At 39.9% G+C, this 24807-nt stretch overlaps 2 non-coding genes and 2 pseudogenes across 2 annotated transcripts; all 4 read left to right on the top strand.

Moving 5' to 3' along the window:
- The first annotated feature begins 3080 nt into the window (after positions 1 to 3080).
- LOC121801686 lies at positions 3081 to 3175 on the top strand. The gene has a single exon (XR_006050626.1). It is a non-coding gene; the product is annotated as a small nucleolar RNA snoR27 (small nucleolar RNA).
- A 1284-nt stretch (positions 3176 to 4459) lies between these two features.
- On the top strand, positions 4460 to 4545 carry LOC121801687 (annotated as a pseudogene).
- Positions 4546 to 10446: 5901 nt separating this feature from the next.
- LOC121801684 lies at positions 10447 to 10540 on the top strand. Its single transcript, XR_006050625.1, has one exon. It is a non-coding gene; the product is annotated as a small nucleolar RNA snoR27 (small nucleolar RNA).
- A 291-nt stretch (positions 10541 to 10831) lies between these two features.
- Positions 10832 to 10917, top strand: LOC121801680 (annotated as a pseudogene).
- Positions 10918 to 24807: the final 13890 nt, after the last annotated feature.

Here is a 24807-nt window from a genome sequence, read left to right on the forward strand (position 1 = left end):
CATAACTGTTAACGCACATCCCTGGAATTCCCTTATCTCTGTACTTTTATCTCCGTGATTTACTTGCAATTAGTTGTTTACTTACTTTAAATTGTTTTTTGTTTTCAAAAATCTTCAAATCTTTCAGTTTTCCAAATAGTAATTAAGTTTTAGAAGAAGGTAGACAGTTTGTGATTATTTTCCCGTGATCGGTATCCGGTACTAACCTTTAGCTATACTATTCCTACTTTGTATACTTGCAGGTATTTATAGTGCTAATAAAAAGTGCATCAGCCGCTACTACTGTTGTAGTTGCCAGCGATGCCGAGTCTTGCCTGCTTCGCACCAGGAGCACGCTCTTCCTCACAGATGGCTCTGAATTTCAGAACGAGGAATTCGTCCCAATAGCCAAACTTGGGCCACCCTTCAGTATTGAAAAACTGAAACAACAACGTTTTTATGTCGGTTTCGCTGCGGCCGCTCTCAGCAGAGCGGAGTTGGTTTTTGTATATGCCAGTGACCTCTTGAGGGCCCTAGTGATCCTGCCGAACTTCGTCCGGATCTGGTCGTGTGAACGCTCGGCGCTGTCTTGCGGTTTGAATCCATTGTACACCGCCAGGACGCGTTTCCAGAAGCATATGTCGGTCTGATCCATACCAACTACGGCATCCGTCGTGACCGCTTCCCAGGCGCTGGCAATAGCAACGGAATCCGCCGTTTGTAGTACGACCTCCGTCGATCGCCACTGCCATTGCCAGCGCCACCGCTACCGTCGTCGTCGACGCTGCCGTTGCCGCTACCGCCTTGTTGTTCTCCGTCGCAGTCGGCGCCTCGCACACGGTCGCTGCTTCGCCTTCCCCGCCGCCGCCGCCTCTTCCACCGCCTTCTTTCCCCGTCTCCACTCGTCCGAACGTCGGGGTCTCCGGTGTCCCCATCAACTGCTCCCATGTGAATCTATCAGATTCAGACAGAGGAGATTGGGTGGATTGGAATTGGGTGGACGGGAATTGTGTGGATTGGAATAGCTGAAAAGGGGTGTCAGGACGCAGATAGTTAATCGTGTTCATGTTGGGTCGGTAGTCGCCGAACCCCGATTGGGGACGACCCACGTTTCTCTGCTGATGAGAGGAGGACTGACCCCGATATTGGGGAGTCTGTTGCCACGGCGGCTGCGATTGCAGACTCCACATCTGGGATGGAGAAGGGTTGGGACTCGATCTCCAGGGTTGGGAAGGTGGAAAGTTTCCGTATCCCGATTCTCCATAGCCGGGGAATCATCATCTCCACCTTGCATTTTGAGACTATAAAAATTGTAGAGAATGAAAATTAGGGTGTAAAATGTGTGTGATGTGAAAATGTGTGGAATGAGGTATTTATAGAAATTTTTTGAAAATATAAAAAAAATAAAAAAATCGAACATGGGCGGGTTCCGCGCCCAAGAGCCCTGGCCAGGCCAACTCCGCGGCGCGCCCACGGGCTCCCTCCCCCCGCCGCGGCTCTCCTTGTCCCCAGCTGTAGGGAGCCGCGGCCAGCCACCCCGGCCCAGGAGCCGCGGCTCCCCTATTGTGGATACTCTAAAGTAGATGATAGAATAAAGTAAAAGTGATTGAATGTTTTATTTTTTGTCAAAAAAAGGAAATGACTCAACTTTGTTGGGACTTTGGAGATCCCTAAAAGGAATACGACTCAACTTAGTTGGAATGAGGGAGTATAACACATCGAAGCTTCAAAATTTAACCGATCTTTTTATTTTCTTTAATTTTTTTCTCACTCAAAATTATGATTTATTTTTATTATTAAAAACATCACAAAGATGTGCATTAGAAGAGAATTTAAAAGATAAAAACTAACATGCCATAACGATATGGAATTAAAATACATTAGAATATTTTCAAAAAGATAAAAATGTACAGATATAAAATATTCTACAATTTGAAAAACAGAAAGAATAAATATATGTGAATTATGTGGGTTCCAAATGCATTAAAATATTTTTAAAAATCTAAAACGATGAAGGTATAAAAAATGCTTTAAATTTTTTGAAATAATAGAGAAAAAATATATATGTGAATTGTGTAATTACTACTCACTTATTCAAATATTTTTTATCCTTTTAAATATTCTAATATGGATTTCAAAATAAATATATATGTGAATTGTGTAGATTTCAAACGCATTAGGATATTAAAAAAACAGAAGAATGAAAAATATAAAAATGCATAAGATATAATAAAAAAATAAAAATAATAAAGATGTGTGCATGGCCTATTTTGAAATCCATATTAGAATATTTAAAAGGATAAAAAAGATTTGAATAAATAAAATAAAGTAATTAATTAAAAAAAAGTAATATAGGGACGGCGTTGATAGGCCTCCGCCTCGAACTCGCGCCTTTTGCTGAGGATGAGGAGTTGATTACCGCTGGACCAAGTATGAGTATTGTTAATCTATATATCTAAAAACATTATACTTATTAATTTTGGGGTATAGTGATATCCCTTTTTCCCATGTGGCTCTGCCACTGCTTCGGTGATAGTAGTAACATAATTAAGGGGATTAGTATCATAAATAGCTAAATTTTTACTAGTACCATATAATAACACAGAGTGTGAGCTTTCAGAGAGGGCGAGGCGTGGCATAACACTCATCTATAGACGGAGAATAGTGTTTGGTGAAAATTGAATTTGCGTTGTACATTTGATTAAATGAAAAGTCGAACATGGTTTTGGAGATGACCAACCATGACATACCTCTTTTGATCCAAGTATGTAAATGTTTATTACCAGATGAGCCCAACACTATCCAATTTTGATACAATAACTCTAGTTCGGTATTTATAAAGAGTAGTATTACCAGATGAGCCCAACACTATCCAATTGAAAGGCCTGAATTTAGAAAGCCTAATCACACATAGCCCACTGGGCTGGAAACAACGTTATCCAACTCACAACGTTGTCGTTTAAAGCCTTTCTAGGGTTTCCCCGCCGCGTTGACCCCCTATAAACTCTGAATCACACCTCTCAATTACACCAGTCGCTTTTCAATAAAGGAACTCACCTACATTCGTATTGTCATTTTATTTCTCCATTTTCATTATTTAAAAAGGATCGGTAATGCATTAGTTTAAAACTACGTTATCTATCTGATATTCCCAATTCGAAATTGAAGATACTTTTTCTAGCTCTTGAGAACCTCTCTTTCAATTTTTTTTCTTCATATTTTCGGATTTGTTCAGTGTTGAAGATAAGCGTCCTGAGATGAGAAAACATTAATGTCATCCTTGTACTCTGATTCAGAAATGAAGAAAATCAATGTGGAAATTATACTCTAAGTTCCTGTTTGCTTGGCCTGATTGAACCAAGATTCAATCTCATTTTGTCTTTAATCTGTTGTTCGGTTTCCAATACACATCAAAAATACAGCCCGTGACTACTTAACAACCCGCGTCAAAGCCCGTATGCTCAGTTCCATTTTTCACTAATGAGATCTGACTATTCATCATACCCTTACCCCTGCAACTATATTAATCTCAGGGTTTATTTTGCTCTCTTTTCTAAAATTCTCACACCATTCATCCCCAATTCCCCCATCATTCTTCTCTCTTCTGTATCTCAGCCTATGTATTTTCTCTCTTGAAGATTCCAACTCCTTCATCCCTATCTCTCATCTCACTTCTCTCTTGCCGTCCCTCCCCGTCGCGACTTCCGATGGTCGCCATTACCCTCCAGTCCACCGATAAAAAGAGGAAGACGATGCCGATTATGTGTATGTGTTAGATTTTTTTCAGTTTGTCTGTAGGGATGGGCAATTGCGCTGGTGGCTGTGGGCAGAGTTGCGTGCACAGAGGCGAGGACATCTCACCGATTCAATTTTTTATTTTAATATCATTTTTATTAAAATAAAGCATATACATTTTTAATCTTAGACAAGGCCCATCTTAAGTTATCTCATATTGTATCTCACTACTAATTAATCTATCGAACCGAACGACACCTAAGAGGCTTATAACTTTTCATTTGCATCCTTCCATACTTTTTATGCTTTCCACTTTATTGATACAAAATAGCTACTTTATTCCCAATTATTAACTACTCCCTCCGTCCTATGGCACGAGTTTTAAGAAATTGGTGGAGTGTGTAATAAATGAAGTGAGGTAGTGGTTGTTGGAGTGTGTAATAATTGAAGTGCGATAGTGGAAAGTGAGACCATTTTGACTATTTGTTTTGTTTTATTTTTATGAAAATAATGGCATTGAAGTGTAAATTTGATGAATAATGAGGTTAAATTTTATGTCCAAATATGATAAATTCTAAATGTAACTCTTAAACTGAGACGGACTTAAATGGCAAAATGTGACTCTTAAACTGAGACACAGAGAGTATTTGGTTTATCGTTTTACCAAAATCCATTTCTTTTCCCTTTAGTTTTCTAAATTTTTATTGATCTTAAACAATTCATACTGTTTTGATTGATGTCTTTTTTTGGATCAGTGATGCCGTATATTACTGCTTTATCTATCTGTAATAAATTCTTTTTTGAAGTTAACTTATTTTCCCGAGATCCAATTTCTAGAATTAATTTTTAAAGATAACTTGTCTCATCAGATCGGTTTCACATTGTTTTGTAACTTCTTTATTTTCCCTGTGTACGTAATTCTGTTCAGTCCGATGTCATTTTATCGTCAATATGGCATATGTTACATTGTCAACATATTGGAAGTAATAATAGAAAATGAAAAATTAGGGAGTATATTGTTTTGGTTAATCATCTTCCCTAAAATTTTGTCATAACACATTTTTTTGCCATTGATCTTCCCAGTAAATAGTAAATTATTGAAATGCAATATGTTTGTAGTACTTTATTTGTTGTGATCATATGAATATCAAAGTATTTTCCAATAGCCAAATATTAATCGTTCTCATAAATATTTAAGTAAAGGTCTCCGTTGATCAATTGTTTACTTTAAGCCTAGTTTGGTAGCTATGATAACGGTAGATTAGATTATTTAACCTACATTATTAATCATTTAGTATCATATATTATTTAGAGGGAACATCTTTTTAGGTTCACGAACTTTGCCAAAGTATCATTTTAGGTTCGTGAACTTTGAAAATATTATTTTAGGTTCGTCAACTACAAGTTAATATCATTTGAGGTATTTTGAACTTTTTCTGGACGAAAATGCCCTCAAGGCCTTCAAGGGCAATTTGGACAGTTCATTTGCCACTCATCTTGCGTCAAAGACCTAGAGTCCAACAATTTTTTACTACTATTTAATTCAATTACCATCCAAATTGAATTTAAATATAATTTAAATTTACCGTAAAAAATATGTGTTAATTTTTCAATTATTAGATGACCAATTATTTAGGAATAGTGAATTGAGACTTGATACTTTATTTTATTTTTTCAATCGAAACTGCATTTTAAGAACTTACAATAGGTGATTTGTGAATTATATTTAATTTATTTGTTTTGAAATTAGATAGCTATTAATTTGGATAATCATTCGGAGTATTATTTATATAAATTTCAGAATAAAGATCAATTACCATCCAAATTGAATTTAAATATAAAAATTTGGCATTACAAATTGTTGGACCCTAGGTCTCTGACGCAAAATGAGTGACGAAAGAATTTTCCAAATTGCCCTTTGAAGGCCTTAAGGGCATTTTCATCCGAAAAAAGTTTAAAATACCTCAAATGATATTAACTTGTAGTTGACAGACCTAAAATGATATTTTCGAAGTTCACGGACCTAAAATGACACTTTGGCAAAGTTCGTGGACCTAAAATTCCTCTATTATTTATGTCTAAAGCCTATGATTAAGGACGAGCCCGACATAATAAACTCTCATATTATAGACAAAACTATATGATCTTCATGGTCTGTTTATTTATCTACATCAATTTTAAAACCTGACAAATCTATGTTTTTACACATGTACCCTCATATTAAACTTTTTTTTACACAAATATCATTTCTTTTTATTTCTCTACAACCGTTCCATCAATCACGAAAAAGCTGTTCTCAACTCCACGACAAAAATGTGCAGATTGGCCAAAAAAAGTGAATGAATCTTCAACAAAAGCAATCGCAATTCTCAATTCCGTCATCCTACGCCGGTAATTTTGATTAATTTTTTCTTAAATCATGTTCCATGATCAATTTCGTCATAAATCACACCGTGCCTTGGGGCAATTCTGTTGTATGAACTAGGTCTTGCGCTCAATTGCTCATTACTGGAGTCGTGGTCAATTGCTCGAGATTGTGGAGCCCTAATTTTGATATATTCTTCCCAAATTTCATCGTGATTCTCATATTTATAAAAACTTGATATGGAGACATGCTTCATGAACTAAACTTGGAGAGAGTAGGATTAAAATCACTTGAAGTGGAGTGATGGAATGAGCAATGGAGACTTGAGAATTGAGAGAATAGAGTAATGGAGAAGGAGGCTATTTCTTAATTTTAAAACTAACCCCATTATGAAAGTTAATTAAAAGAATAATATTATCTTTACCTATTTTATTCTATTAATTTGGAATCCAATCAAACAACATAAAAAAATAAAACAAATATTTCCTATAATCTATCAAACGTGTAGAATAGATTACTAATCAAATTTATGAAGATAATTTGTATAAAGATAATTAACTTAGGATTGTTTCACTAATCTACCAAACTATGCTTTACTGTGTAATAAATAAATGGATAAATCAACCTGATCATATTATGGATAACCATAAACTGATTCAATTAAAAAACCGATTTATTTATATTTTTTTTGTTCAATAGTAACTAAATTTACCGCCTCCTTTTCTCTCCCAAATAACTGGCGCTTGCATATCCCTCTCTCCCATTTCATCCAAAAATGGCGCTCCTCTTTTTCCCTCTTTCCATTTCATCTTTCAATCATTTATAAATAAAAAATAAAAAGATTTGTAATATTTTGTTTTTGCGTTCTTTAGGCATTGATTTATCCCTTTATGAATTTTAGAATTATTTTTTGTGTATTCTATGCTTCAAATTTTAATCTATTGTTACTTAGCATCAACTACACCGTACTACTCGTTAAGATTTAATTTTGCTTGAAATATTAATTCGTATTTTATTGTTTAATTAAATATTTTTTTAATGTAATCGAAATCTTTTTAAAAACTAAATACATTTTTAATGGAATTATTATTTTGATTGAATGATTTTTTGTATGTGCTTTAGATTGAAAACTATAAACTTGATCGATCAATTAATAATTTATTCTCATCCGATCCTTTTCATTCTCGAGTTATGCTGCCTAGCTGGTGTTGATTGAGATTTAATGTTGTAAAGTAAATAGATAATTAAGTGATTTGTTTAAAAGATTTTTTAATTTGTTCAAGATCTAATATTATAATTTCAGTTAGTGATTTATTTTTATCCAACCTTTTCATTTATTAGATAAGTTTATGTTTGATTAAATAATTTTTTTAATGTAACCTTGAGATTTAATATCACAAGAAATAGATAGGTCAGAGTGAATTATTTGTATCGACCTATTTGGGTCATAAGAGAAATACTAACAACATTAATGTTGATTGAGATCTAATGTTGCAAAGTAAATAGATCATTACAAAGTTATTGTCATCCAATGAATTTGTTTGTAAGAAATACTAATGAAATTAGTCTTGATTGAGATCTAATGTTACAAAGTATTAGGGCATCCACAATTGGGCGCCTTAAGGCACGCCCTATATGTTTTACTATTGTTTTGTTAATTAATTTTAAATGTTTTCAAATATATAATGCAAACTAATTTAAAAACACAACGAGTAACTAAAAACTGGCAAAGATTGCATTAATTACACAAACGTTACACGATTCAAGTTGGCTAATCTACGCAATTCTCAACTTCCGGCGCAACTCATCAATCAACCCCCGGAGATATTCGGCTTCGGCGGGGTCCGTACACTTCTTGAGGGCCTTGTGCGTCTGCAACAACGTCTTCGCCATCGAGGCTACTGCCATCGACTCATACGCAGCGGCCGTCGGGGTCGGGGTCGGGATCGGGACCGGGATCTGCGATGGCGCGGCAGCGGTCGAGGATGATGTCGTCGCCGCCTTCCCCTTGGCCTTAGCAGCCTTGACGCCTATGGGACGCAGGGAGGACATCGGTGTAGCGGAACTCTCTTCCTCCACGTACGTCCGGTTGAGGTCCACCGGACGAGTTCCGCTGTCGCTGCTTGGGTAACCACCAGCTTCGGTGGTCTTCGGGTTCTGTACCCGGCCAACGCGCCTCACCAAACATCGGAATGCTGGGACTTGAATCCATTTTGTAGTAATAATAAAAATGTGAGTTTTGAGAGTGGAATCGTGAAATGAAACGTTAAAAATGAAGTTGGGGTAGGGGTATTTATACAAAAAATAAAAGACGCGTGCCATCGTCTGCGCCTATCGTCCGCCGAGCCCACAATGGCGCGGACGATGCATCGGGCATGGGCGTAGGGCGCGGACGATGGCGGACACCCACAATGAAGGCATCATCCGCGCCCGAGGACGATGTTCGCCATCGGGCGTGTCATCGTCCTCCCCATTGTGGATGCCCTTAGTGATTTGATTAAATAATTTTTTAATGTGTTCAACATCTAATAAATAGATCATAGTTCATAGTGAATTATCCTTATCTAGTGGTCGAACTATTTAGTTTTTAAGAGAAACATTAATAATGTAACTAATAACCTAGTTGAATGAAGTGATGCAACTGTTTAAATGAAGTAATATAGAAAATTAAATAATGAAGTAATAGCCTAATTGAATGAACTAATAATCTAACTGAATGAAGTTATAGCCTAGTTGAATGAAGTAAAATCGAAATCTAAACAATGACGATTTCTACACTACTCTGTAAGAGCAGTTTTTTTCATCTTCTCCGCCACCGACAACAGCTCGCCCAACATCCTCTCTAGCCCATTCCCCCTTGGCCCCATAACCTCATCAATTATCTCCTTCTACATATCCTTATTCATCACTTTTCCAATGTTGAACATCAAGTGCAACACCATGTTATCCATCATCCTCCGTGTCACCATCTCCCAATACGCCTTCATCCTCATCTTCAGATCGTACGAAACCTATACCATATCCGTGTTCGCGCTCTACAGATGCCGATGTTGATCTTTATGAACCCGCTCACAGCCACTAGCAAGAAATTTCCACATATCCGCTTCATGAATTTGTTATGCTCTTCAGTTTGTTCTACGATATCGTGCACGCCCCATTGCACATGTTGTCGGAGAGCTTCTCCATCTCCACCAACTCTGCAGAGTGGTGCTTCTTCCTTAACTCCGATGCGGTGGGGTGGGGGAGGCCGCGCGACGGAGGTAGTTGGCGTGAGGGACGAGTGAAATTGTAGAGAGAGAAGTGGGTTGGGTCTGGGAAGATAGGAAGAGATGCACAATAACTGCATAGTATTTGTTCTTCCAAAACTATCCTTTTGTCAATAAAAAAATATAATATGTAATAATTAATAACCACGAGATGTGATTAATGAGTGGATATGTTAGATGCATTCTTATTTTGATCATCTATATATATATATATATATTAAATAATTATTTTTATCATTTTTATTGTTCTAATTATGCGTTTGGCAATTTTAACTACAATTGAAAACGAAACTAAAAATTAAATTAAATTAAATTAACTAATCATGTTGGTTAACATTTTGTTACTATTTTGTAGGATCTACTATAGAAAAGTCAGTTACACAAACTAAAATGCGCATATTACATAGTATATGGAGTGTTAATTACAACGTCAACGTTTATAGCCTAAAAACTAAACATAAAATAATGAAATACAAAAACCACCAATAAAAAAATCCCTATATTTACTCAATCGGCGCCCTTTTCTTTTCCAAAATTCTGCAACAGTGCTTTCCCTCTTCATTAAATTTTCACTGTCTTCCTTTTCTTAACTGAATCTTTTCTATATTTAAATTTTCTAATAATGGTTTCTCTTATTTTCTAATCCACAACAATGGTTTCTCCTTTTTAGTTATTTACTACTACTACTACTACTATATAAATATAAATATTAAGATTATAATAGGTGCCACAACTATAGTGTAATATACTTATTTAAAAACTGAAAAATCTGAAAAGATTAAAATGTAAGGATGATAAGTAATGAATATAGAGGGGTCCGAGTCCCAGATTTGAAAAATTAAACCCACTATTCATTTTAATAGCCAACGGCCCCATAAAGGCCCATATTCCATTTATAAAAAGTGCAGATTTATGATTAGGGTTTTTATCTCTCATCCCACTATATATTGAAAGTGGGAAATCTCTTTATTCAACATAACAGTTAATACCTCCATCCCCTTATTGTGTTTGTTTCCTATCTTCCATTGAGTTTCGTGGTTCATGATTTTTTCTTATTGTTGTGTTATTTCTCCATTTTCATTATTTATGTTCAATTTTTAAGAAGGATCGGTGATGCATTAGTTTAAAACTGCGTTATCTATCTGATGTTCCCAATTCGGAATTGAAGATACTTTTCTAACTCCTGAGAACCTCTCTTTCAATTTTTTTTCTTCATATTTTCAGATTTCTTCACTGTTAAAGATTAGCATCCGAGATGAGAAAACATTAATGTCATCCTTGCACTTTGATTCAGAAATGAAGAAACTTTTCATTTGCTTCCTTCCATACTTTTATGCTTTCCACTTTGTTGATACAAAATAGCTACTTTATTCTCAATTATTAACTATTTGGTTTATCGTTCTACCAAAATCCATTTCTTTTCCCTTTAGTTTTCTAAATTTTTATTGACCTTAACTATCTCATATTTTTTTTATTGATGTCTTTTTTTGGATCAGTGATGTTGTATATTACTGCGTTATCTATCTGTAATAAATTCGTTTTTGAAGATATCTTATTATCCTGAGATCCAATTTCTAGAATTATTTTTTAAAGATAACTTGTCTCATCAGATTGGTTTCAAATTGTTTTGTAAATTTGTAACTTCTTTATTTTCCCTGTTTTAATGATTCTGTTCAGTCCGATGTCATTCTATCGTGAATATGGCATAGGGAGTGGATCCCCTGCCTTGGTGGAACAGAGGAACAGAGCAGGTGTTGCTGTGGTGCAAAACGCAACGTTTCATTCATTGCTTCAATACCTAATTTAAATAATGATTTTGGTTACTCTACATTCTACAAAGAAAACGGAGGCTTTTTTTATCAACTTTTTCATCAAACTTTAAATTGCTTTTTAAATCCAACTAATCCATAGCAAATTAGTAATCCATATTTTAAGTGATTCACGTTGAATCTTGATTTTATTTAAATAGCGATTCGTTACCATTGAACCATCATTAAAATTTATGAATTTTTTATTTTACTAATTAACATTTCATAATTTATATTCACTTGCATGTTCATTTAGGATGAACAATTATTAACTTAACACGATAATTCGATATAAATTTCTCTTAATTTAATGAATTTTGCTCAAGCTTTATTGCATTTGGGGTTCATTCGGGTCGACACAGTAAAAACCCGGTAATTTTGGGTTGCATTTGGGTTATCCTATAATAATTAGAATTATTAAATTAAAAATATTATACTTAATATTACTATTATTTGGATTTAAATTAGATAAAGTTCTGATCATGTTATAACAAACTTTAATTCTGTAATCGTGTAATATTATGTTCTTGCCGTTATTGATTTATCATGTTGTGTCAAACTAATTTATGTAGAGTTACTTATGAAAATGTGTTTTCAAATTTGATACACCTTCTGTCCGCGAATAGGAGTCATGTTTTGCCATTTTTGTCCATCCATGAATAGGAGTCATAGTTTATTATTTCTATAAATGGTAAAAAGTCTCACATTTCACCAACTTATTCTATTAACATTCATTTAAAACTAATCTATCAATATATAAGGTAGTGTTTTGGACTGCCACATAGCAGCATTTTGGTGGGAAAATGAAGTTCTGTTCCTTTTTTTCATTTTTATTGTCTTTTTATGAATATTTTTACTATCATTCATGGTTCCAATGCTACTATGTTGTTTTTCTTTTTTGATTTTTTTTAGCCTTTGTTTGATTGGTTTGTATAGTTCACTATGTAGCCCAATCCTATTTTATTGCAAACACAAAGAGATCACACTTTTCAAAGGTGATTGAGATACATATCTTCTGCAAATTTCAATGCTTCATTTTCCTGAACAAATATAAATGATATATTAGTTTTCACATTTACAACATGAATAATTGTCAATAGGGTAAAATTATATAACTGTTTTTGTATATTAACAATGTAAAATGTATTCAATTTTGAATCTAGAAAGGGGTTAAAGAAATAGCAAAGACATAATGAGTAGGATATGCATATATTCAATAAAAGATGAACAATACTCACTTTGCAAGGATATGCCTATATTCTAGGTTGAATCTTGGAAGGGATTAAGAGAAATGGCAAAAGACATACTCCCTCCATCCCTGAAAATTTATCACATTTCATTTTCTGCACTAATTTTAGAAAAATAATAATAAATAGCTAAAGTGGAGAGACGTAAAATAAGATAGAGAATAACATAGACGAGAGTCTTCTTGAAAGAGCAGGTTTGTGTCAGGTGTCGTATCGAGCACATGATATATCCTACTGATCAGGATGGAACCCCAGCTATGCCTGAACCTGGTATCAATAATTCCTCAACCCACTTCTACTGACTAGTATAGTGGACGTAAGGGTCGAATCCCACAGAGATGAATGCGCTTTGGGAATTGTGGTGAAATTCTGGAGAGGTTTGGTTAGCTACCACGCTTTGGGTTGAGACTTTATCTAGGCTGTAAGTTAAGATGTTAGTCTACTGATTAGGAGGTGTGAGAGACGTTTGATAAGCAGCTGTGTACGTGAGAGTAGGGGACATTATGTCTCTGAAAATATGTGTAAGGTACAAGATTATTATAAAAAACTAAACGGAATATCAGAGGAAAAGAGGTAGTTCGGTAACTAGACTGACAGATCTGTAGGGTACCAGCTGAAAAGGTAGAAAAAGTAAAGGACAAAAGCGAAAAAGTAACTAAAAAGTAAAAGTGGTCCCAAACTTGGATGTGGATGTTATCTTCTTCAACATGAATAAACTCAGATCAACAATCTCAGATTTCAGGAACGAGAAACATAGATTAACAAACTTCACAGCTCAGATCCAAAAGTAAAAACTCCAAATCAAAAGATTAATCTAGCGAAACTGAAATCATGCTTACTGGGTGACATGCAAGGTGGCAGAAACTACGTAAACTAAGCTTTCACATTTAACCATTTCAGATCTAAAATCTAACAACTATCTAGACTTGCAAACTCAGACAGATTATTTACAGAAATGAAAACATGCGATTCAACACTGGAAATTACCGTAACTACTGGATTTAAGCTACCTAGGCAGAATGAAACAGATTCAACAGAAAACGATGCTCAAAGACAACTTCATTGCATTAAAGGTGTTTGGATCTAAACGAAATTCTTCAAAAGCAAACGGAAATTGAAAGTGCAACAGGTCCAACGTAAGAAAACACGTAATGATTAACTAAGATAGTAATTAAAGATTGTTTGCCACTCCGGGCGATGAAACTGCTAACTCTACGAAACACGCTGGCTGGAACGAGATAATGCGGAACTCCGGCGAACTGATGAGCTTCAGGTGACCATGGCTGTCGGCGAGGAACGAGAATATGAAGGATAATGCTGAAGGATTGATCTACCGAAGAGAGATTGCTAACTAAGCGTAGGAGTTCATGAACTAATTGATGATTATTCTATCTCCAAGTGACTTCCTTTTATAGGGAGGCCTCCCTTGATTTTTAGAGTAGACTTCAAACATGAAATGACTCTTTTGCCCCCTTGCTTGCTGCTGATCTTCCCAGCTATCCTTCTTCTCCATCTCGAGCCTTTTTGGCATGCATACTGGTCAGGATAGAAACATCCTGACGCCCTTCTCACCTGAATTCTCCTAACATTCCCATACTGGCTAGAACATTTCCTGCACACTTTAGCAATTGTTTTGCAGATATATTCCAATTATGCACATTACACTGACCAGTAACCAAGGCCTAGAATACGACTTATCAAACTGCTCACACTTACCACATGCTTGTCCTCAAGCGTGAAGAACAAACAAAAGAAGTAAGTCGAATTCTAGCTTGGTTACTCCCCTGACCGACTCTATCCTAACCTAAACTATGGCGCAAAGAAAAACATATAAGCACAGACACATACACATAAACAGAACTAAAGACACTTAAACACATTAACACAACTCAATTGGGCAATATTTTCAACCATCTCTCCCCTTGAGATCAGGTGCAATCCGGCCTTAGACAGCCTTGAATTTCCGCCGTCTTCCCTTTTCTTCCCAGTCAGTACATCCGCTTGTCAAGATCACCTACACTCTCGGCTTAACACTGGATTCGCCCAGTCACTCACTCCTCACTGGGGATGTTAGGACTGTATTCTCTCATAGCACTGAACTACAGATGCTTCGGACTTAGATCTCACGTGCGGCTACTGAAGGTCTTTTGGGGTGGTTGTTCCTAAGGCTCTAAGGTTCAAAAACCATTACTTTATTTCAAATGCGGGGAAACTGTGTGCGCTCAGGCTTTCGGCTGCCACTTCTGCTTGGCTGGACTTTTTCCAAAGTTGCTTCCCAACTGGTCAGTAGCGTCTTGTGGCTTCGCCACCCTTATTCCTTCTCATTCTTTTTGTGGTCAAGTATTTTCGACCATTTTCTTCGCATTTTCTCATTTTCTTCTGTGGCTTCGCACCCTTATTCCTTCGTATCTTTTTGGGGCCTGGAATCTCTTCCTGGTCATTTTCTCCTTGCCTCTCTATTTCTTCCAGTTGGTTTTCTTCTTGTATGTCCTGCTGGCCAGTTGCTTTCTTGCCTTATACCTTGCACACACACAATTCCAAGGGCTAGGGGTTATATCTGGGTATATATGGCTAGAAAGTGGGATTCTAAGGGTTGGAAAATATATATATATATATATATATATATATATATATATATATATATATATATATATATATATATATATATATTGGCGGGGGGGTTCCTACTAGCTTCAGTGTTGCTACACGCGGTCACTTTACCCTAGGCACCTTGTGGCAGCCACTCTTTTCTTTTCTGAATTAGTGGAAAGTGGTTCCACTTTAGGCTTTTAACTCACATTTTAAGAGGGCTTTTGTGTTTGGGCTCAAAGTGTGGACTTTTCTCTCATACTCGCATCATCTATACTGACTAGGAGATACTAAGGGGGGGTGGTTTCCATATTCCAGCATGTCCTATCTCCCTCAATTCCCCTCACCGTTAGTTCGAGACAGTTGAGTTTTAAGCCCAATCAAATAAAAAAACTAGACCTAGACACTACACAAACACTTAAACACAGATAACACATATGTACACATGTCATACTGGCCATTGCATCCCCCCTCCCACTTCACACGTGTCTGCCCTCAGACGAGGCTGTGAAGTGGAAAAAAGGTAATGGCCAGTATGGCTGACACACAGACATACCAAAACATAACAAGACATACTTATACTAAAAACTTAGACTATATAATAGGCTAAGTGAGAGAGTTTAAAATCTAAACAGAAACCATCAAACCTAAACATATATATACAACAAACTCCTCACACTTAGACTATATAATAGGCTAAGTGTGAGTTGACAAGCAAAGAAAAAGAAAACAGAAAACACAAACACATGCGCCAAAAATAGCAAACCCTTTACTTCTCACACTTATGAAAGGGGTTTGCTCACATACTACACAGATTATACTACCTAAAAACACAACAAAACGCAATTAAAATACGAAAAACTAAAAACTGAAAATAAAAAGAAAACTAACTGGTCAGTATGGTTGGTCACTTGTTCCTCCTGCTCCTTCGTGGGGCAGGTTGTGGTGCAGGTGGTTCTTTTGGTTGTTCCTCCTCATTCTCGGACTGCTTGTTCCCAGGTTCTGCCGACTCTTTGGCATATCCTACCTCTTGTTCCACTTTTTCTTTTTGCTTTGCTTCTTCCGTCTCGGGTACTATCTCCTCTGATACTCGTGGTTCATTAGTTCGGCCTCCGTGGCCACTCGGTCCAGATTCACGGACCAACTTCCCGGTTCCCAACTCTTTCAAGATTCCTTCCATCACAGTTGCCAAACGGCTTAACTCCGCTCTTGCTTTTCGATTATCTTCCGCCAACTCTTCCACTGCCTTCTCTAGCCTTTCCTGTCTCTGCTCCTGATCTTGTGTTCCCGGATGTGCTGCAGATCTCCCAGTCGGTATAGCTTCTTCTCCCATTGCATAGAAACGTGGTATGCCCTGCCTCATGTAAACGGTGTTCGTTCGGACGAACAAAGGTGTATCAAAGAGACCAAGAGGATCCACCATGATCTGGTCGGATAAGTCTTCGGCCTCCGTGATGATGATGTTGTTTCTGAGGAACACTCCCAAGATATGGTAGAGAGTGAGGTTTCTCGCTGGGCGGGTGGCAATTAGATGGCATTGGTACGTTGTCCAGAATCCTAGATGTAATTTCCTTCTGCGCTTCTCGCACCACAGAAGGTATAACTCTATCATTGATGTTCTTACCGCGGAGTTCGACTGCCCCAACAAATTGAAGTCCAAGTGAAGCTGGACTAGGCGTAGGATTGGGTTATTGAAATGGATTGAGCGAGAGAGAGTGGATGCAAATTCTCCAGAGGCTGGGTGAGTTAACTCCTCCCATGCCTCCTAAGGCTCAAATTCCACATGTCTGCGGGGAATTCCCCGCTCCCTACTTCTCCACTCAGGCCCTATGGCCTCCTCCAAACTGCACATTCCCAGACGCACGGTCCACTCAATCAGATTCATCCGTATCTCTCCGCCAAACAGCCTAAAACTGATACATTCCTCATCTAGATCAGTGGTGACCTTAAACCTAAAGGTCGTGAAAAACTCATTCGCTAATCTAATCGGGACACTCGGATCTCCATTCTCCAATAACCATTCGAATCCAAACGCATCCAAATAAGAGAGAAACTGCTCGCAGGCACCCAACTCATCTAAAGAAGGAATATAAAGTACTTTTTCGCTCTTCACTTGCTTACTCCCTTCATCCTTGCTATCGAAAACTTTTTGTAGCTCCTTCGAGTCGAAAAGCTTCATCTCCTCCACCAGATCATCAGTAAGGTCCACTGTCCAGCGCCGGTACCTCAGTCTCTCTACCGGGGGATGTACTAGCTCCCGATGATCGTGCGGAAGTTGTTGCTCACTGTACTCCTCGTCCTCCAGGGAGATATCACTGTTGGAGTCCGAATCTTCACTGGCAGCGTATTCGCTATCACTTTGTTCCCTTCGGTGTTCCTGGGCTTGCTGAACTGACTCAGTAATGACTATGCCAATGTTCACTGTACGTGGCTTCTTGTTGCTGGGCTTCTTCTTCATAGGGGCCTTTCCCTTCCGTTTTATCTCTTCACGGTATCTAGCTCCTTCTCCATCATCCTCGTCTTTCTCTTCTTCGGGTTCCTTCTCAGCTTGTGTTGAAAATTGATCCTGGGCAGTAGGACTGGTCTCCTTGTGGCCTACTGACCTGGATGCGAGGTCCAGACCCTCAGCCATCCCGTCAGCCTCTTCACCTTGGCCACTCAGTGTTGGAGAGACCGCTTCGTTTTCCCTTGCAGTATCCTCTAGGTCAGTAGCAGGTAAAGACTCCTCCCCAAGTTTTGTGGGAGTGGTCCTCTCCTCTTCACTCAAGATCTCCACGGGATCTACCTCCGTGTTTGGCATCACCTTACTAGCTGCCCACTTCCCTAAGCATCTTTGCGACACCCTCTTCGGCTTCGGCTGTTCTGCCCTAGGGTCGCCCTTCAACACCAACTTTCTCTTGACTGCCTTCGGTTTAGTCACCGGAGGTGCTACTGGTTTTGGTACCTCCGCTCTTGCTTCTGTTTCTTCTGCTTCCACATGCACATCACTCTTCCTCGCCTCTGTCTGGGGGTTCACTGACTCTGGCTCTTTCTCTCCTGCCCTGCCTTCTTCATCTTCTCCTACTGCCCTAGATGTGAGGTTCATAACCTCAACCATCGTGGCAGTATCATCTTCCCTCTGGTTTACTCCATCCAAAATCGCTTGGAATTCGTCATCTGTCATTAGGCCTTGTTTCTTGGCCGTCTCATTTAAATCTATCTCTTCCCTCGCCGTTCCTTGAGAAACGGTCCCCGCCGCCGGCGTTTTCTCTGGTTCATCGTCTCCCTGTAGGCTCCCCTGTTCCCTGCTTTTCCTCGCTTAACGTTCATCTGAGTCGGAATCGAAATGGGCGGATATGAGGTCAACCTCCATCGAATCCCTTTGTTGTGGAGTTTGGGAGGGTTCCGAAGATTCTGGCGGTACGGTTACCGATTGTGATTTTCTTTCTGGTGGAATTTCGGTGGAAATCGGAATGGAAACAGTTGGTTGTACCGTGGATTGCACATTCGATTCAGATAGGGCTCCTCTGGTCGCGTCCCCTGCTCCCCTTATTTGACTGAAACTGGCCAACGCCGCTGTCCAGTCCCGATTAGGGTCTTGTAGTCGCAGAAACTCCGCCATGGCGTCTAAAGAAATCATCGTCGGCGCCTGAGAAACTGGCGCCGGAGATGGCGGGTTCAGAGGTCGCGCTTCCACGGGCGGTTGCGCTTCTGGGGTTTCTTCCCTGCGGTGAGCAGTAGATTTCTCGCCCTTTACTTTCTTCGCCAATGCTTTCTTTCCCATGGTTTAGATCGGCGATTTTCGGTGGAAATGGGGTGTTGGTTTTTTTTTTCATTTTTTTCTATGGAAGGTCGGAAGATTTTGCAGAGAGAAAATTTAGGCGAGGGTTTGTGAAGTGAAAATGGGACAGATGATTTGATAATGGGGTAGGAATAGGGAAGGTATGGGTTGTAACCGGCTGTAGGTGGTTTATAGGTAGCGCCGATTCGAGGGAGAGACGGTTGGGAAAGCTGGCTCTCTGATTGGTGGTCTCCCCTCCTTTTTCTGATCACGTGCCCTATCAGTCGCTGCCCGCCTGCAAAGCTGCAACAAGCCCCAAATTCAAATTCTACCCTATAATGATTTCCCCCTATTTTTTCCTAGAGTAGAAACAAAGTAAAAAGGTCACTTAAATAAATTGGGGAGTTTCACCAAAATGGTATTCTGATGGTCGGTACGTACTCCCAATTAACATTTGAGGTCCTAAAAATATTTTTGGATTTTCTTAAATTAACTAGCATGCAAATGTTCAAATTAATTAACTACCTCATATGTACCGTATTTACATCTTCCTTAGGAAAATTGGAATTCTACTTTGCCAGCATATGTACATTATGCTAAGAGGAGCTAGCCCAGTGGAATTCCAATCCCCATCCTACCGGTTAGTATGAAACCTGAGTATGTGGTTGCAGTGGGATCTCATCCACTACAGCCACATCACTATTGGCCCTAAATACCTTCAGCCTATGCCCACTCACAATAAAAGGTTCAGAGTTAGGAAGACTCCCTGAAATCTCCACTGCTCCATTAGAACTGAGTGCGGTGATGACATAAGGCCCTGTCCATTTTGACTTGAGTTTTCCAGGCATGAGCTTCAACCTCGACTGGAAGAGTAGTACTTTCTGCCCAATATGAAGATCCTTGGTCCTCAGATTCCTGTCGTGCCACAATTTGGTTCGCTCTTTGTACCACATGGCTGAATCAAATGACTCCAATCTGAGTTCCTTTAACTCCTGCAGCTGCAGCTTCCTTTCCTCTTCACAGGCTGTAGCATCCATATTCATTTGCTGTACTGCCCAGTAAGCTCGGTGCTCAATTCCCACTGGTAATTGGCACATCATTCCAAAAACGATTCGGTACGGGGACATTCCTATGGGGGTTTTGTAGGTTGTGCGATATGCCCATAGAGCATCCTCTAACCTCATACTCCAGTCCTTCCTGGAAGGTTTGACGGTCTTCTCCAGAATCTTCTTTATCTCTCGGTTAAAGATCTCTGTCTGCCCGTTCGCTTGCAGGTGGTAGGGGCTTGATAGTCTGTGATGCACATCGTATTTCTTCATCAAGGCTTCGATGGTGCGGTTACAGAAGTGGGTGCCTTGATCGGATATTATGGCCCTTGGTACTCCGAATACACTGAAAATATTACTTTTGAGGAACTTGGCTACCTCTCTTGCTTCACACGTGCTAGCGGCCTTGGCCTCTACCCATTTGGAGACGTAGTCAACTGCAACTAAGATATATAAGTTTCCATATGACGAGGGAAAAGGTCCCATGAAATCCATCCCCCATATGTCGAACAACTCACAAACAATGATCGGGACTTGCGGCATTTCGTCTCGCGCGGATATTCCACCGGTCAGTTGACAACGCTCACAACTTCTACAAAACTCGTAGGCATCTTTGTTGAGGGTTGGCCAATAAAATCCGCTATCCAGAATCTTTCTCGCCGTCTTCCTGGGACCGAAATGTTCTCCACATGCCAGAGAGTGGCAATGCGTCAATACTTTCCTCTGCTCCCAGTCAGGAACGCATCTTCTTATCACTTGATTGGCTCCTATCCTCCAAAGATACGGGTCGTCCCAAAAGTAGTATTTTGACTCACTCTTGATCTTCATTCTTTGAGCTTTGGTGACGTTTGGCACTTCTGGAAGCTCCCCTGAAACGAGGTAGTTGGCAAGGTCCACATACCATGGCTCCTCCCCTACTTTTTCCTTTCCTCTTTCTGTCACATCCTGGCCAGTAAGCTTCATCACTTCTTCCCAGTCAATTTTTCTGGCGGCGAAAATAACTTCACACAAGTGTTCTTCCGGGAATCGATCTCTCACCTCCTCGCTATTTCCATCCTGCACTATCCTGCTCAAATGATCTGCAACCTTATTCTCAACCCCTTTCTTGTCTTCCACCTCCCAATCGAACTCTTGTAACAAGAGTACCCATCGGATTAAGCGGGGTTTGGATTCTTTCTTGGTAACCAGGTTCTTAATGGCTGCATGGTCAGTATAAACGATGACCCTTGACCCCAACAAGTACTGCCGAAACTTCTCGAATGAATAAACCATGGCTAGCATCTCCTTCTCCGTGGTATCATAATTCCTTTGAGCTTGATTCAATGTCTTAGATGCATAAAAGATCACATACCTTTTTCCCTCGATCTTCTGACCCAGAACCGCTCCTACTGCATAATCGCTGGCATCACACATCACTTCGAACGGATGATCCCAGTCAGGAGCTAGGATAATCGGTACGGATATCAGCTTTTCCTTGAGCAAGTTGAAAGCGTCCTTGCATTGATCATCAAAATTGAATTCTACTTCGTTTTGGAGGAGTCTGGTGAGGGGTTGGGCAATTTTGGCGAAGTCTTTAATGAATCGGCGGTAAAATCCCGCGTGCCCCAGAAAACCCCTTATTTCCTTCTGGTCAGTAGGAAAATGTAATTTGGAAATGATGTCCACTTTGGCTTGATCCACCTGGATACCCCTTTCTGACACCACATGCCCTAGGACGATGCCCTCTGTGACCATGAAATGACATTTCTCAAAATTCAAAACTAGGCTCTTCGCTCGACACCTCTCTAAGATTACATCCAAATGACAAAGGCATGAGTCGAAAGAATCTCCGTAGACTGTGAAGTCATCCATGAATATTTCTATACACTCCTCAATTAGATCAGAAAATATGCTCATCATGCATCGCTGAAATATTCTCGGAGCATTGCAAAGTCCGAACGGCATGCGTCTGTACGCATAGGTTCCAAACGGGCAGGTGAAGGTAGTTTTGTCCCGGTCTTCAGGATTCACGTAAATCTGAAAGTACCCGCTGTACCCATCCAAAAAACAAAAGTACTTCTTCCCAGCCAGTCGCTCCAACATCTAATCGATGAACGGTAGGGGGAAGTGGTCTTTTCTGGTCGCGACGTTCAACTTGCGGTAGTCTATTCACATCCGCCAACCAGTGACTAGCCTTCTCGGTATCAGCTCATTCCTCTCATTTTGAACCACTTGAATCCCGGAATTCTTGGGGACCATGTGCAGAGGGCTGACCCACTCGCTATCAGGCACCGAATAAATAATCCCTAATGACAACAACTTCAAGATTTCCTTCAATATTTCTTCCCGCATGTTGGGATTCACCTTTCTCTGCGAATCTCGATGTGCCTTCACCCCTTCTTCTAGCCTAATATGATGCATGCAGACGTCAGAGCTTATTCCCACCAAATCTGTAAGGCTCCATCCGATTGCTTTCATGTTCCTTCCTAAAACGGTCAGTAGCCTTGCTTCTTGCTCCTTTGTCAGACTACTGCTTATTATCACCGAATATAAGTTTTCTTCCCCGAGAAAGGCATACTTCAGGGTCGCTGGCAACTTCTTCAATTCAACTTGTGGGGGAAGTGTGTCTGCTGGGAGAGGGTTTCTTGCAGCATCCCCTTCCCTTTCTAATTTTCCCTCTGAGAGTTCATCTGTACTGACTGGTAGCCTAGCCCCTGCGGCTCCAATGAATTTTGATTTCTGACAAAAGTCCATAATTGCTCCTTCTATCTCTTCATCAGTCAACCCTTGGCTACTGATCAGGTCACACCATGCAGCTGCCTCTACATCAGCTTGCCCATATACATCCAATGCTTGTAGCTTTTCCTGCAATAGTTCAGTCTCAAGAAAATCTTGGACTAGAGGGTCAATCACATCCACATAGCATAGATTTTCAGAATCGATAGGCTTTTTCATGGCCTCATTGATATCAAAGGTAAACTTTTTTCCATGAAAATCAATACAAATTGTTCCCTTAGCCATATCTACAATTGTCTTGGCTGTCCTAAGGAATGGCCTTCCTAACAAAATACCGCTAGATTCCCTAGCTTCAGACTCACCCATCTTGATCACGTAAAAGTCAACAGGATAAGTAAAGTCATGTACTCTCACCATTACATTCTCTAACACTCCTTCAGGACTTATACACGACCTATCAGCCAGTTGGATTAACACCCTAGTACTTGTCAACTTCACTCCTTTCAACCGGTTATAGATTGACAATGGCATGACATTTATAGACGCTCCCAGATCACATATTGCATGCTGAACCTTTACATCTTCTATAATTATAAGTAGAGTGAACATACCTGGATCGGCTCTCTTGGGCGGTAGCTTCTCCTGCACTATTGCTGACGCTATCCCTTCCACCATGATTTTTCCATTCTCCTGGGCCTTCCCAGCTATGAACTCTTTGATGAAATTCCCAAGCGGGGGAAACTTCACGGCTTGGAGGAATGGTATGGTGACATCCAGCTTCCCAAAAATTGACATGTAGTCTACTGGGTTTTCTTTCTTTCTCTTGGTAACAAAACGGAAAGAGAATGGCTTCTCCCCTTTAGTTCCTTCCGTCGGTCCCTCAACAGCCTTCCCAAAGTCTTTCTCGGGCGCATTCTGGGCTGGAGTTTCCTTTGTCAGTTCCTTCTCCTTAGATGAGTCCACCTTGGGCTGCATGCCTCCGGTTTCACTGTTTCTCGACTGTTCTTCATCCAAGAAAAACGGATCCCGCATCCGAGGCATGGGTTTCTTTAGCTCTTCCAACGAAATGGTATCGCCCATTTTTTTCATCCCACTCGGTTCTCCATTGGCTTTTTTCGGTTGGGGTCCTTCATAGGTGGTGCCGGACCTCAGTGTCACCTTACTAAGATTCTCTTTTTTGGGTATATGGACTGTAGAAGAGAGTTTCCCGGAATTTCCTCTCAAATCACCCACCGAACTGGCCAGTTGGGCCAACTGTCTGTTCATCATATCCATGTTCGCTTTATGTTCCTTTTGGGCATTTTGCATCCCCTGCACTACTTCGTTGTGGGATTGCAACTCGCCCTTGATACCTTGCTGCGACGCGAGCAATTCTCCCATCATGTCCTCCATGGATCGTCTTGTCCTGTTGGGATATTGTGACTGATTTGGGCCTTGGTGCTGGTTATACTGGGAACTTTGGTTGGGCTGGAAATTTTGGAAGTTTTTTTGGTTCTGGTTAGGTGGGTATTGGTTATACCGGTCAGGAGGGTTGTACTGGTCATGGTGATATTGGTTCTGGTTCTGGTTTTGGAACTGGTTTTGGTTTTGCTGATGTTGCGTAGCCTGGTTAGGTTGATTCTGGTAATTTTGAAAGTTTCTCTGGTGGTGTGGTACATAAACAGGGTTTTGGTTCTGGTTTTGTGGGTGTTGGTTTTGAGGTTGTTGACTATGGGATTGTTGGTTCCTTCCTGACCAGTTGAACTGGTTGTTTGGATTTTCTGGGCTCCGGTTGAAATTCTGGTTCGGGTGAGAGTGGTATTGGTTCTGACTTGGACCTTGGTTTTGATTTTGGCCCCCATCCCCCCGTCGAAAGTTCGGATGGTCCCTCCATGGTGCATCCCGTTGTCTCCCCTGGATCCAATGCCCACTAGAATTGTAATACCCAGCAGCGTTGACTTGCTCCATACTCACGAAGTCATTAGGCTGATCATAGCTCGGTCCTTGGTTTCCCTGTTCTGCACCCTTGTAGTTCCCAGCTGGGGAAGTCGGTGGTGCATTCTTCTCGATTGCGCTCAGGAGTGTCTTGTTCAATTCGTCCATCTTCAAATCCATCTTCTGCTCTATCTTCTGCTCCTGGTCAGTAGACAAGGCGCTGGCAATCCTTTCTCTGCTGTAACCATCTCTTGAATTGTCGTACTCCTTCTTCACGCTCAAAAGTTTCCCTAGGACCCTCTTATCTTCGCTGACCCTCAACTGTGTAAAGCTTCCTCCTTACGAGGAGTTTGCTAGGTCCTTTGTTGCCTTGTTCATTCCCT

Source organism: Salvia splendens, chromosome 4, assembly GCF_004379255.2.
Source record: "Salvia splendens isolate huo1 chromosome 4, SspV2, whole genome shotgun sequence".
Taxonomy (NCBI): Eukaryota; Viridiplantae; Streptophyta; class Magnoliopsida; order Lamiales; family Lamiaceae; genus Salvia; species Salvia splendens.